This window comes from Schistocerca serialis, chromosome 5, assembly GCF_023864345.2.
Source record: "Schistocerca serialis cubense isolate TAMUIC-IGC-003099 chromosome 5, iqSchSeri2.2, whole genome shotgun sequence".
In the NCBI taxonomy this organism is placed as follows: Eukaryota; Metazoa; Arthropoda; class Insecta; order Orthoptera; family Acrididae; genus Schistocerca; species Schistocerca serialis.
Window position 1 is genome coordinate 703,726,758 of NC_064642.1, and position 13,351 is coordinate 703,740,108.

The following is a 13,351-nucleotide window of genomic DNA, read 5'->3' on the forward strand; positions in this document are numbered from 1 at the left end:
TTCAGGTTGGAAGGATGGGTGGGGAGTGTAACTGATAATTAAGGAAATGGGTGGGTATGATGGGGATGGTTAAAATATTGGTTTTCTCATGTTAGGTAATTTTCTTCTGCGGATATTTTTATTATTTTACTTCATTTCGTTGATGTGAACTTTTGGGTTTATATATTTGTATGTATGTGTGTATGTCTGTTTTTTCGTGATGTGTTTCTTGTGTATGTGGGTATGTGACTTTCTTGACGTCTTTCAAGGCGAGCATTGTTTTTTTTTGCGGAGGGCTTTGCGTATGGTAAGTTTAGTTGTCCACTTTGATGTATTTCTTTGTCGTATTACATTGTTCTGCGTTAAGTATGAGTTCGTCAGCTGCAGTACGGAATACAAATTTTGCGGTCTTTGCTCTTTTTCCCTTGCCTACTACTAGTATCACTGTTTTTTTCGGTTCTGTACAAGGACCACTGAAGGCGAAGAGACCGACATACGTAAAATTTGTATCCCCTACTTCAGTTGACGTATACAGCTCAGCAGAAGTACGGGATGCTGGTGCTAGATAGGCGAGAAAAGCGACATACGTAACACTGATGTCATTTACCAATGTAGGTCACCTGAAGAACAGGACACAAATGTTAGGTATGTCGCCATTTTTCTCCTTCGCTAGCACTGATATCCTATTCTTCAGTTGACGTGTATAGATCAACTGAAGTACAGGATACTCGTGTTAAAAGTGTAAGTAGGCTGTTTTATTGGTAAAGCCACCTCTGTATGAGAATCACTGGCTGTGCTGTGTGCAGTCTGTGGCTAGTTTGCATTGTTGTCTGCCATTGTAGTGTTGGGCAGCAGCAGCTGGATGTGAACAGCGCGTAGCGTTGTGCAGTTGGAGGTGAGCCGCCAGCAGTGGTGGATGTGAGGAGAGAGATGGCGGAGTTTTGAAATTTGTCATGAACTGCTATATATATTATGACTATTAAGGTAAATACATTGTTTGTTCTCTATTAAAATCTTTCATTTGCTAACTATGCCTATCAGTAGTAAGTGCATTCCGTAGTTTGAATCTTTTATTTAGCTGGCAGTAGTGGTGCTTGCTGTATTGCAGTAGTTCGAGTAACCAAGATTTTTGTGAGGTAAGCGATTTGTGAAATGCATAGGTTAATGTTAGTCAGGGTCATTCTTTTGTAGGGATTTCTGAAAGTCAGATTGCATTGCGCCAAAAATATTGTGTGTCAGGTTAAGTTCAGTCATGTATAAATTGTTCAAAGGGGACGTTTCATATGGCGACCCTGCCAGGATACCTCACTGGAATCTTCTGATTTTTTTCTTGTAGTTTGTGTAACTAGTGTAGCTATTGTTTATTGCTAGCACGTAATCATAGAGAGAATTTCCTTTGTAGTTGTAGTTTTTCATTGTTGTACAGTAAAACAGTTGTGGCATGCATGTAGATTTGCACCAAGTATTTCGCAGCTGCGATTAACTAGATATTATTTTCAGTGCTATGTTAATGTGTTCTCTTATTTTTGCTCTTCAAATTGTGCTTTTCTGTGTTATCGTGTGAAATATTGTGACAATAATGGCGTGTGAAAAACGTAACACTAGGCTCCAAAGTAAACTGAGAAATAACAGTGACGACGAGTGTAGCTTACCAGCACCGCTGTGTAATGAATTAACAGACATTCAAAGTAGTAATTTGGTAACTGTGCATAGGGAAATGGAGCGGGCGTCAAATAATGGTGTAGACAGTGAAACAGGTAGTGAACAGGGAAGCATTATCGATCGATCGGTCGGCAACAGCTCGCCTCAGGAATCGGGAATGACAGAACATAATATTGCAAATACTGTAGACTCAGGTTTTGGGTTCTCACCGTTTTCTCAAATGAGTCAAGAAACATTTTCTGCTTGTCAAAATGTGAATGTTGCTGGTGCAACTTCACTGCCGAAAAGCACTGAGGAACATGTTTCAGACACCAGTGCATTGTTATTACAGTTAATGCAACAAATGGGACAAAGGCTACAAAAATTAGACACAATGGAACAAAATCTTCAAAAGTTAGACACAATGGAACAAAATCAGAGACAAACACAGCAAAAGTTAGACACAATGGAACAAAATCTTCAAAAGATAGACACGATGGAACAGAATCAGAGACAAACACAGCATAAGCTTCAAAAGTTAGACACAGTGGAACAAAATCTTAAAAAGTTAGACACAGTGGAACAAAATCTTAAAAAATTAGTCGTAATGGAGCAAAATCTTCACACCATGCTTGAACAAACACGTGAAGATTTGACTACTGAGTTACATAAAATCGAATCAAAATGTCAAAAAGTCTGTAACGACGTAAAAACACAAATTTGTGAGCATTTTCAACCTATTTTTTCGCGGTATGAAAATGCATTACAGAATCACGAAGCAGCCATAAAAGAACTGCAAATTATTGTTCATGAAAATCATGAGACCTTGCAAGCTAAAATTGACTCAGTTGCATCTACCGATTCGGTTACGCAACTTGCAAAAACTCAGGAAAACTTAAAGGACACAGTAGAAAGACACATGGAGGAAATTAGTACATTATCAGAGAAAGTAGTTGAACTTTCGGATCAGGGCACTAACTTATCTACAAAGGTAGATGATGATCTGAATGACACAAGACCTGTAGCCTTCACTGACACAGAAGAGTATGAACAAATTAGAAAATTCAAACAAAATCAAAATCAAATCAATACACAGTACAAAAGAGAAATCCGGGAAGTACAAGATCAGTTGACGCAGCTAATACAAGAATTACATATTTCAGAGGACACTCGCGCTTCAGTACGGGAAGAGGGACATAGAAATACGGAACAACCACAAAATAATAACACAGGACACTTCGGAAATTATGAAAGAAATTGGCAAGGTGCATTGGATTTTGAGATGGAACCGCCGACACGACGTAACAATGACCGATATGCGACTCCCCGACATGATGACTTTGACTATAAGCTGTTCATTACTACATGTAAATTCAAAACATTTAAGAATTCTGGCAACGACATTCATCCACAAGCGTGGCTCCATCAATTCTCTCATTGTTTTCCTCCCAACTGGTCATTAGAGCACAGATTAGAATTTATGTGTGGCTACTTAGAGAATGAAACAGCTGTAAGAATGCGATCGGTCATTCACGATTGCCACAGTGAAGGAGAGTTTTACCATGCCTTCCTCACAGCACATTGGTCTCAAGCCACACAAGACCGAGTATAACATGGCATCATAATGATGAAACATTTCGAACAATCTGAATTTTCCAGTCTTGTGAAATATTTTGAAGACATGTTGCACAAGAATCAGTACCTGTCAAACCCATACAGCCCCTCAGAACTCATCCGCATTTGCTTAATCAAATTACCTGAACATTTACGGCATATTATTTTAGCAGGACGTTGCAAAGAAGACATTGAGGCTTTTCAGGGACTGTTACAAGAACTGGAAATTGACACTGACAGTCGCCGGATGCGAAAACAGGAAAATAATCACTACAGGTCACATACGTCACAATTCCGTGACGACAGAAACAATAACTGGACACGACAAGGCTATTCTTACAACGCAAATCGTGACCAAAACAGACACCACCCATATGACAACCACTGGCAGAGTCATAATAGTTACAGAGAAAGATCGCATTTCCGTAGTAATGAATATGACAGAGATTACCTTAGATACAGACAATATCGGAACCAAAACAATTATTATCAAGGGAGACAGAATAACTTCAGACGCAACAGTTCAGCGCGCAGATACGATTCAGGAAGAAATTCTCCACCACATGACCGACAAGAAAGAAATTATGAAATCTACCGACATGACGACAGACGAGATAATCATAACGACAGACCTGCATTTCATCAGAACTGGCGGGATTCAAACAGAGCAGGGCACTTTCGACAACGTGAATTTGTAGAAGCTAGTTTGCATTGTTGTCTGCCATTGTAGTGTTGGGCAGCGGCAGCTGGATGTGAACAGCGCGTAGCGTTGCGCAGTTGGAGGTGAGCCGCCAGCAGTGGTGGATGTGGGGAGAGAGATGGCGGAGTTTTGAAATTTGTCATGAACTGCTATATATATTATGACTATTAAGGTAAATACATTGTTTGTTCTCTATTAAAATCTTTCATTTTCTAACTATGCCTATCAGTAGTAAGTGCCTTCCGTAGTTTGAATCTTTTATTTAGCAGGCAGTAGTGGTGCTCGCTGCATTGCAGTAGTTTGAGTAACCAAGATTTTTGTGAGGTAAGCGATTTGTGAAATGCATAGGTTAATGTTAGTCAGGGCCATTCTTTTGTAGGGATTTCTGAAAGTCAGATTGCGTTGCGCTAAAAATATTGTGTGTCAGTTTAAGCTCAGTCGTGTATAAATTATTCAAAGGGGACGTTTCAAAAGTGTTATTTTCCATTCGCTAGTACTAGTACCCTATTCTTCAGTTGACCTATATAGCTCAACTGAAGTATGGGATACAAATATTTTGTAGGTAGGTGTTTCCACCTCCGCTAGTAATTCTATCTACGTAAGAACAGAATCCTAGTAGCAGCGGAGGCGAAAGAAACAGCACCTGCAAAATTTGTATCCCGAACTTCAGTTGACCTATCTGGGTCAAATGAAGAATAGGATACCAATGCTAACGAAAGCGAAGAAGTCGATGTACGTTAAATTTGTATCCCGTACTTCAGTTAAGCTATACAGATCGACATAAGTTCGAGATACAACTCATGTATATGTCAACTGAAATATTCCATGCTACCGTTACTTCTGTTCCTTTTTTCTTTACTTTTTACAGAAGTACTAGAACTCAAACAAGCAATATCCTTAACACTATTTCGAAATATTACTGGATGTGATATATGTCTACCATCTGTTTTCTCTCCTGCATTCCTTTGTTTATGAACATTCGTCTTTGCCGTTAAATCTGTCTAATAAATCATCTCTGGCAAATTCTGACGTCAGTTGTCAAAGCCGACAGGTTGTAACCCGTTCTTCAGTAGTCCTGAAAATTTTTGATGCAGTTATGGAGAGAAAAGCTAAAGAGATTTCTCGTGAGTTTTTCTGGAGCGTTGAGAGACTGAGACAAGCACACAAACGTGAAGCATTGTTTTATGTTGTTGAGACTGTAGTACCAAAGCTCAGATAGTAGGATTGTTATATGGATTGCTCTGATAGAAATATGAGATTCCCCTGGTTAAAGTTATTTCTTAAAGCCATGTTATGTAAATATTATTGTGGACGTTCTGTCGATTTTTGAAACATTAGTTTTGAATATAGACTTTCATTTGAATTTTGTTAGCGGTCATTCCTTACTAGGTAAAATTCCCATCCCTCTTTGACATTGCATTTTGTAGTACGGATTTTTCAGTCGTAGTTTTTTTATGTTGCCTTGCAGCTGTATGCTGTTCGCTGCTTTCGATAAATCTGCAAAAATGATTGTCAAGGCACGAGATTTAGGGCCGGGATTTTCTTTGTAAGTTGAAGTGAGCATTTACTTCAGAAGTCAGGTTACATTCAGAGTTAAGCAGTGCATTTTTATAGAAACAGTTAGTTTCAGTTTGTAGACGGTGTTGAGCAAATCATATTAACTGTTTGTATAATTCAGTATAGTCAGTGTTTAGCACAGTAGACGAGTTTAAGTTAGGAATTAGTTTGTTTGGCTACAGTTCTGGAAAGGTTTCGTCGACAGTTTCAGGAAGATTCAATAAGATAGAAGAAGCAGACAAGCGGTTCAGTTACACTTTTCGATCTCTCTAGCTGGAAGAATCCACTGCATCTTATGAAAATATGTAGACAGATAGCGTCGGATTTCTCGAAAGGCCGGCCGGTGTGGCCGAGCGGTTCTAGGCGGGCAGTCCGGAACCGCGCGACTGCTACGGTCGCAGCTTCGAATCCTGCCTCGGGCATGGATGTGTGTGATGTCCTTAGGTTAGTTAGGTTTAAGTAGTTCTAAGTTCTAGGGGACTGATGACCTCAGAAGTTAAGTCCCATAGTGCTCAGAGCCATTTTAACCATTTTTTCTCGAAAGCAAAAATACCGCAGCCCCTGTTTTTCCTAATTTTGTACTGATTTTTCAGGCATTGTAGTACATTTAAAATTTTTGTGTGTAATCTGCGAGATTTCTGTGCAAATATGTGTCACGGTTATTGAAAACTTTGTTACGTAGACGGAAGGCATTATAGTATAGGTTCTATGAATACTTGGTTTATTGTTGAGAATTTGTGTACATTATAGTGTTAAAAACCAGTCTCTTTCTTTCATTTGGTCATTATAGCAATTTGTTATTCGCATATAGAATTTCACCATGTTTGTCACGACGGATAACAATATGAAATTTCGTCGTAGCGCAAGACAACAGAGAATGATTCAGTACAGAATGAAACGAACCACTTCGAGCAGTTAGCATCAGCCAGTAATTTGCACGAGATCGGAGGAAATAGTACGGATTTGTAATTTCCAACCAACTCAGTGACAACTTATTAGTAGTGAAAATGTAAATTCTGATGAAGAGTCCGTAGGCAATAAGTTGTCAAGTGAAAATACTGTTAGGGCCAGGAGTTTCTTTGTAAGTTCAGTTGTGCATTTATTTCAGAAGTCACCTAGCATTTAGGACAGCACTGCATATTTATAGAAACAATTACTTTCAGTTTAGACAGTCTTGAGTAAATCACATTAAATCTTTCTATAATTCATTATAATCAGAGTTTTGCAGAGTATACGAGTCTAAGTTAGATAGTAGTTTGGTAATCATATTTGAAAAGTTTTGTAGACAGTTTCCCTTAGAGAGAAGGAGACAAGCGCTTAATTTACACCTCGTAACGGGAGTCATTTCCCTAGTTGTCACGTTGGTTGATCATGAGACTAACAGCACGTCTATGCCTCAGATTCCTTGGTTGCACAGACCAGTACTCAAAAGTGGCGTTGCTGCCCAGGTAGTGCGTGGGGAACGTATTAGCTAAGATGATGACGTACTTCTCACGCCTTTATGGACACTATGTCAGCAATGTTATATACTGTACAGTGAAGTACAGATTTTGTAAGTCGCAGTGCTCTCACTGAAATTAATGAAATGGCAGGTATGAGGGAGCTGAGAATGATTATCTGCTGAATTCAACATATTCAGACACAAGAAAGATTTTTTACAACCTTTGTTCGTCTCAGCGATATTCGAAGAATGGTGACAATAAAGAAAAACTGAGTTCGTGAGAAAGATAATATTTTAATTAACAGATAATTATTTTATCTTCTTCCAGAACAGGCGTTTTGAGCGCCACCATAAAAGTAATTAACGAATCACACAATCAGATCAACACTTCAGGTTATTCTTTTTAACATTTAAGGAAAATTTTAAAATTTAGATTTTATGAGTTTTAAATCTCACGAACATCGATAAAATCAATATTACCAAAAGTTAACAGTTTCAGAACTCTCTTCGGATATTCAGTGCATGTGTTATTAAAATGCTCAACTCGTATGTAAACAGTGAAAACATTAACAGTAACCGAGCGAGGTGGCGCAGTGGTTAGCACACTGGACTCACATTCGGGAGGACGACGGTTTAATCCCGCGTCCGGCCATCCTGATTTAGGTTTTCCGTGATTTCCCTAAATCGCTGCAAGCAAATACCGGGATGGTTCCTTTGAAAGGGCACGGCCGACTTCCTTCTCCGTCCTTCCATAATCTGACGAGACCGATGACCTCGCTGTTTGGTCTCTTCCCCCCAACAACCCAACCCATCAACAATATGGCTAATACTGAGGCGTTGTCAGTAGGTGACAAGCGTGAGCTTAGCCCACAGTGTTCATCAAAGACAAGGGTATCGTCGAAAGTGCCCCTGGGAAGTGTGATAGGACCGCTACTATTCTCTGTATGCATAAATGATCTAACGGACAGGCTGAGCAGCAATCTGCAAATGTTTGCTGATGTTGCTGTGATGTACCGGTGAGCGTAGCCGTTTAGTGACTGTAGCAGAACAGAAGATGACTTAGACAACGTTTCTAGGTGATGTGACGAATGGCAGCTTGGTCAAAATGTTGAAAAATATAAGTCAATGCAGGTGATTAGAAAAACAAACGCATAATTCTCGAGTACAGCATTAATAGTGTGCTACTTCTCACTGTCAGGTCCATTAAATATCCAGGTGTAGCGTTGCAAAGCGATATGAAACGGAACGGGCATGTAATGATTGTAGTGGGGAAGGCGAAAGATCTACCCCATTTTATTGAGTGAGTTTTAGGAAAGCGTGGTTTATTTGGAAAGGAGACCGCATATGGAATATAAATGCGATCCATTGTTGAGTATCGCTCGAGATCCGGGATCCCCCGCCATATCGGATTGAAGGAAGACATGGAATCAGTTCAGGGCCGAGCTGCTAGATTTGTTACCGGTAGTTAACGCATTACGTAGATGCTTCGGGAACTCAAATGGGAATCAATGGAGGGAAGGCGACGTTCTATTCTGGGACCACTATTGATAAAATTAAGAAAACCGGCATTTGAGGCTGACTGTAGAACGATTCTACTGCCGTCATACTTTGTGAAGTATCCGGACACCCCCCAAAACGTATATTTTTCATATTAGGTGCATTGTGCGGCACCTACTGCGACACACTCCATATCAGCGACCTCAGTAGTCATTAGACATAGTGAGAGAGCGGAATGGGGCGCTACGCGGAACTCACGGACTTCGAACGTGGCCAGGTGATTGGGGCCCCCTTGTGTCGTTCGTCTGTACGCTAGATTTCCACACTCATAAACATCCCTAGGTCCACTGTTTCCGATGTGATGGTGAAGTGGAACGTCAAGGAACACGTACAGCACAAAAGCGTACGGACTGACCTCATCTATTGACTGAGAGAGACTGCTGACAGTGGAAGAGGGTCGTAATGTGTAATAGACAGACATCTACTCCGACTATCACACAGGAATTCCAAATTGCATCAGGATCCACTGCAAGTACAATGATAGTTAGGTGGGAGATGAGAAAACCTTGGTTTCATGATCGAGCGGCTGCTCATACGCCACACATCATGCCAGTAAATGCCAAACGGCGCCTCGCTTCGTGTAAGGAGCGCAAACAGTGGAGAAACGTTGTGTGGAATGACGAATCACGGTGCAGAATGTGCCGATCCGATGACAAAGTGTGGGTATGGCGAATGCCCGGTGAACGTCATCTGCCAGCGTGTGTAGTGTCAACAGTAAAATTCGGACGCGGTGTTGTTATGGTGTGGTCGTGTTTTTCATGGAGGGGGCTTGGTTCAAATGGCTCTGAGCACTATGGGACTTAACATCTGAGGTCATTAGTCCCCTAGAACTTAGAACTACTTAAACCTAACTAACCTAAGGACATCACACACATCCATGCCCGAGGCAGGATTCGAACCTGCGACCGTAGCGGTCGCGCGGTTCCAGACTGTAGCGCCTAGAACCGCTCGGCCACCCCGGCCGGCAAAGGGGGCTTCCACCCCTTGTTGTTTTGCGTGGCATTATCACGGCACAGGCCTACACTGATGTTTTAAGCACCTTCTTGCTTCCCACTGTTGAAGAGCAATTCGGGATGGCGATTGCATCTTTCAACAATATCGAGCACCTGTTCATAATGCACGGCCTGTGGCGGAGTGGTTACACGACAATTACATCACTGTAATGGACTGGCCTGACCAGAATCCTGTAGAACACCTTTGGGATGTTTTGGAACGCCAACTTTATGTCAGGCCTTACCGACCGGTATCGATACCTCTCCTCAGTGCAGCACACCGTGAAGAATGGGCTGCCATTCCCCAAGAAACTTTCCAGCACCTGATTGAAAGTACGCTTGCAGGAGTGGAAGCTTTCATCAAGGCTGAGGGTGGGCCAACACCATACTGAATTGCAGCATTACCGATGGAGTGCGCCGCGAGCTTGTGTCATTTTCAGCGAGGTGTCCGGATACTTTTGATCACATAGTGTACATTTCGCGTAAGTACCACACAGATAAGATTAGAGGTATTAGATGATGATACGGAGGCAAATATACAGTTGTTCCCTCGGGCATGGATGTGTGTGATGTCCTTAGGTTAGTTAGGTTTGAGTAGTTGTAAGTTCTAAGGGACTGATGATCTCAGAAGTTAAGTCCCATAGTGCTCAGAGCCATTTGTACCATCTGAGCAGTTGTTTTCCCTCGCTCTATTTACGAGGAAATTAAACCCTAGTAGCGGTGTAGGGTACCCTCCAGCGGCTTTCGGAATATGTATGTGGATGTAGACGCAGAGTAGGCTTTATCGTAAATGCTGGCAGCTAGGCATCCACAAACCTAGACAATAAAAATGGGAACCATGTCGACTCTGAAGATGCGACCTCGCGACACGAAGTCGGAGGGAAATAGTAATTGTTCGAATGTCGCAGGAGCGTTTTTCACATTTACGAATCACTCTCCGTAACATGACGAACATCATCTCCGTTATCGGTGAACAACTCCAGCTATTATGTAGAACTACAAACAGAAACCCTCACAGAAGAGAGTGTACATGTCGTTAAACACACTCGGCGTTCGGCAACAGCGCTACACTCTCTATGGCTGCCTGGCGACGAATCCAGCGCTATGATACGAAGTACAGAGAGGTTTAATAACCGATAGGTTCGATAGTAATACACGCACGGCTCAGTCAATATGTGTCATGTGCACAGAATGGGATTTTGGTTCTTTGGTGATAGCCGTGAGCTGCCGCCCTTTATTGTAAGACCTGCCAGTGCCAGACTACGTCACGATATCGTGTGAAGGCAGAGAGGATTCGCAGAGAGATACGCACAAGATGAAATAAATATGATCATCCGTCCTGCAGCCCAAATTCTATAAAACCGAAATCAAATAAGCTTCAGGAAAGAGCTGACAAGTACGACGCAAAGGAGGAACGCAAATCCAATAGGAGCACTAACGCGGTAGGCGTCTGCCGTGGGTTCCCACTTTTCTGGACCCGCTGCTGCGGCAATATCCGCGGAACCAGAGTACTCTCATATAGCGAGGCTTGTGCCTCTGTGGTTTCCCCTGCGCGGCTGAAGTTTTCTGAGACGCATGGCGAAGGACACACGCGAGGAAACCTCTCGGAGATTGCAAAGCACCGACCCTTCTGTGGCTGATATTGCCGTAATTTCTGGTGTCTCCTGTTACGCCGTGCCTGTTGAATACCGTAACGGTTTGGTACCTTCATCCTCAGACGATCGACAACTGTGTCGACTGCCTTCCCTCCGCCCTCCACCCCCCTCCGCCCACACCGTCCACATCACCCCCTCCACCACCGTGAATACTTCACCAGTATTTGTTAAAGACGACTCTTTGTTTTGTTATCCGACAAACAACAAGGATTGTTCATATTTGCCCCTGTCAGTAGAAACGTGAACGAGACCTACACTGCGTTCTTTTGTGCAGCAACACTGACGTAAACACCACTAATACACTGATGGAGAAAAATTACGACACCAAGAACGAGTTATGTGACATACGACATAAACAAAAGTAGGTACACGTGTTTCAACATTTGACAGATGATGTCTATTCAAATTTTGTGCCAGTAGCATGAAAATGGCGCTAATAGTGCCGCTATCACGAAGCAAATCAGATTTTCTTTTTAAATAAACGCTTTATTGGTCGTGAACGTTAAACCGAGCGAGGTGGCGCAGTGGTTAGACACTGGACTCGCATTCGGAAGGACGACGGTTCAATCCCGGGTCCGGCCATCCTGATTTAAGTTTTCCGTGATTTTCCTAAATCACTCCAGGCAAATGCCGGGATGGTTCCTCTGAAAGGGCACGGCCGACTTCCTTCCCCATCCTTCCCTAATCCGATGAGACCGATGACCACGCTGTCTGGTCTCCTTCCCCAAACCAACCAACTAACCAACCGTGAACGTTAAGCCCAGTTTACACGACGACACTAGGTTGCAGGCAACTGCGCTACCGGCCACTGCGCATGCGCGCCGCCCGTTTGCGCAACTCATCGGTGAAACTAAACACTTTCGGCGTGTTCCAACTTTGGCGACACTAGTTGTATGAGTTTTGAGGTTATGTGTATTCGCAGAGTGTAGACAAACTGAAATATGAAGTGGGGAAAGGAGAATACTGTTCGCTTTTTGGAGGTCTATGCTTTCCATAGGTGTTTTCGGATTTCAGTGATGCTGATTACAAAAATAAGCAACATATTGCTACTTCTGAGACCATCACGTGCGATCAGAGCACAGATAATTTGACAATATCTGAGCCGCAGGGCAACATTTATTGAATTAGGAGCACATATACAACTGAATTAAGAAAAATACAAGCAAATGTAATTCTAGATATGGAAATGCTCTCATCTACAAGGCTAAAATCCCATCGTTCGAGTTTTTTAAGATACACTCCTGGAAATGGAAAAAAGAACACATTGACACCGGTGTGTCAGGCCCACCATACTTGCTCCGGACACTGCGAGAGGGCTGTACAAGCAATGATCACACGCACGGCACAGCGGACACACCAGGAACCGCGGTGTTGGCCGTCGAATGGCGCTAGCTGCGCAGCATTTGTGCACCGCCGCCGTCAGTGTCAGCCAGTTTGCCGTGGCATACGGAGCTCCATCGCAGTCTTTAACACTGGTAGCATGCCGCGACAGCGTGGACGTGAACCGTATGTGCAGTTGACGGACTTTGAGCGAGGGCGTATAGTGGGCATGCGGGAGGCCGGGTGGACGTACCGCCGAATTGCTCAACACGTGGGGCGTGAGGTCTCCACAGTACATCGATGTTGTCGCCAGTGGTCGGCGGAAGGTGCACGTGCCCGTCGACCTGGGACCGGACCGCAGCGACGCACGGATGCACGCCAAGACCGTAGGATCCTACGCAGTGCCGTAGGGGACCGCACCGCCACTTCCCAGCAAATTAGGGACACTGTTGCTCCTGGGGTATCGGCGAGGGCCATTCGCAACCGTCTCCATGAAGCTGGGCTACGGTCCCGCACACCGTTAGGCCGTCTTCCGCTCACGCCCCAACATCGTGCAGCCCGCCTCCAGTGGTGTCGCGACAGGCGTGAATGGAGGGACGAATGGAGACGTGTCGTCTTCAGCGATGAGAGTCGCTTCTGCCTTGGTGCCAATGATGGTCGTATGCGTGTTTGGCGCCGTGCAGGTGAGCGCCACAATCAGGACTGCATACGACCGAGGCACACAGGGCCAACACCCGGCATCATGGTGTGGGGAGCGATCTCCTACACTGGCCGTACACCACTGGTGATCGTCGAGGGGACACTGAATAGTGCACGGTACATCCAAACCGTCATCGAACCCATCGTTCTACCATTCCTAGACCGGCAAGGGAACTTGCTGTTCCAACAGGACAAT